The sequence below is a fragment of the Myotis lucifugus genome, unplaced genomic scaffold, assembly GCF_000147115.1.
Source record: "Myotis lucifugus unplaced genomic scaffold, Myoluc2.0 scaffold_336, whole genome shotgun sequence".
NCBI lineage: Eukaryota > Metazoa > Chordata > Mammalia > Chiroptera > Vespertilionidae > Myotis > Myotis lucifugus.
This window is the reverse complement of record NW_005871384.1, coordinates 539634-542367: the sequence shown is the minus strand read 5'-3', so window position 1 is coordinate 542367 and position 2734 is coordinate 539634.

The following is a 2734-nucleotide window of genomic DNA, read 5'->3' as shown; positions in this document are numbered from 1 at the left end:
AGAATGACAGGGGTAATGCCTGTGAACGATGACAGGAGGCAGGGAACGTCTCTGGAATGGGATGCAGGTCTGACATCTGTGAAAGGAGAGGGGGAAGGAGCAGGGTCAGGGCAGGAGAGCCTCAGACCAGAGTGAGCTCCGCAAAGCTCTCTGCCAGGCCAACGGGAGCTCTGCAGAAGCCGGCCGCAGAGGAGCCCAGCTGGACAGGAGTGGTGAGTCCGTGAGCCTCCTGAGGCTCGGTGACCCCCTGGAGCTTCTGGAGGAGCACGGGCCTTGGGGTGCACGCTGGGCAGATTCTGAAGACATTGCAGCTGGAGCTGTCCGCCCCCTGGACCTCCTGCAGCAAATTCTCTCTTGAAGGGAGATCTGGGCAGGACGTGTCCAGAACTGCCCAGGCTGAGCCACAAGGAAGAGGAAGAAAGATTCCAATTAGTCAGAGGGCAAAGGGAGAGGTCAGTATAGGCAAGCGCCCAGAGGCAGGAAAGCACAGGACTGTTTGGGAATCCGTGAGGAAGCCCGTTTGTCTAAAACAGAGGGTGTGAGCAATGCGCTTGGAAAATTGAGGGCCAGGCCAATGTGTTGAAGTGGCCTTGGCCTTAGATTAAAGATTTCAGGGTGAGCCAAAGCATGAGGTAAGCCCTGCTTTTGAGGTGAATTTGCCAGCCTTGTGGAACACAGAGGGGAGGGGAGCCCCCAGGTCAGGGAGGGGCGGTGGTCAGTGGTGCAGGCAAAAGGTCAGGAGGACCTCCGTATCTGACACCTACCACCTTGTCTCTGAGGAGGCCAGCCACAGTTCCATTAACTGGAATCTGGAAAAAGTCATGCACACTTACTAGGTGGTGGCTGAATGAGAACCAGAAATGGGGTCTGTTGCTCAGCCATTGGGGTGAAAATGTCTAAGATCTCCTGCCTCAAGGGAAAGGGGGCAAGTGGGGTGGGGTCTCGGGCTCCAGGGCCGTGGGGCCAGGTCTGGACTCAGCACAAACCTCATGTTTCTGCCCCTCGTCTGCTCCTTTGCTGAGATAGGCAACAAAACTCTAGGACAGGGGTGGGCAACCTTTTTGTGAGTGCGTGCCAAAACCAGCAAAATCTCTGACTCAAAATTCTTCAGCGTGCCAACCCTAATTTTTTGAGAACATGTTACGCCTACTTGATATCTCTTAGGGTGTACGTATGTGAAGAACCTTGAAGAAATAATAAAATTCATTCGAGTGACAAAAACACAGTATATGATGATGAAAAATACATTTATTTTTTAATGTATACATGTTATGTATAATTATTTATTTATCTAAGATGCACCTACACTGAATTTATCTGAAAAATAAAAAGGTCGATATTAAGAAAAAAATTGTAAATGGAAGATTATAAGAGAGGGTTTCGTGTGCCAACAAAAGTTACTGGCGTGCCATGTTTGGCACGCGTGCCAGGGGTTGCCCACCCCTGCTCTAGGAGCTCAGGTTTGTCCAAGTTTACAAGGCCCCCTCACCCTCCTCCCTCCAAGCTGGCAGACCCTACCTTCTTGTTGTGACCCCAGAGCTCACAGCACACCCCTTCCTTCCGGTTGATCGCCAGCCACCCCCCATCCAGGCCCACCCCAATCTATCCTCCACTGCTTTCCAAAGGAGTCCAGCCAACACAAATCTATGTTTGTTTGTCTGCCTGTCTGCCCCTCCTAGTCTCTGCCTGTCCTGTCTCTCAACTTCCATTTCTTTCTTGCAGTTTCTCTTGGTCTCTGTGGTCTCAGATCCACACGGCTTGGACCCCTGTAGATCCAGATGCCCCAGCCTATGGCCTTTCTCCAGGCCACAGATGTCTTGGAACTACAAATCCCAGCATGCACTACTCTCTGAGGTGTCTGGAGACTGCTGGTGTGCACCATCTGCATTCTGGGAATTGTGGTTTCCCTGTCTCCATTCTCTTGCTAGTGCTCTAAGGTCTCCCCAGTGGGCAGTCCCGCCTCAGCCCTGACTACTGGATCTATCAGCTGACCTACCACCCCCAGGGAAACATACGTCACTGGATGACAGGGTAGGGGGTGGAGGCCCTGGATGGCAGCTTCCTGCAATTTTGTGTTCCCCACTTGAGTCACAGGGGGGCAGGGTTCCAGGAAATTGGGGCTGGGAGGGGAAGGGATGCCCTAATGCCAGACTCAAGGACAAAAGGTCACTGCATCCCTGCTGGGTCGATATCCCTAAGGGACTCAAAGGCGGGGTTGGGCGGCACTGAGATGTAGGGAAGGTGGAGAAGGAGAGTGCCTGAGGGGGTCCTAGCGGTCCCTGTGGTCACTAAGAGTCTGGGACTCATCCCTTGTTGCTGACATGGTGCTCACCTTCCACAGGACTCTTAGGGCACGGCAAGGGCCAGGTTCAAGGTCTTCCCTGGTCAGACACCACTGAAGAGCCTTTCTGAGCCTCTGGTTGGCCATTCTGCCATCCCCTGCCCCTGCACCCCGTCCCTCCCCCGGCTCCTGCACTCCAGCCCCAGAACACAGCTGGACACCTGGGTTCCCACTTATCAGCCCTAGTCCTTGGAGCGGAACCCAGGCGTCCGCTCCCCACCCTGTGGGCGGGCGGGCATGGAGCCCGAGGCTTTAGAGCCTCCCAGCTGCCTTGTTCCTGTCCCATTGTGTGTGGACAGGGGCGGGGCGAGGGCCAGCACCGGAGAGCCCCCTCCCCTTCCTAAGGAAAAGGCCGGGCTCTGCTCAGAGACGCAGAGCTGAAGCGAGGTCGAC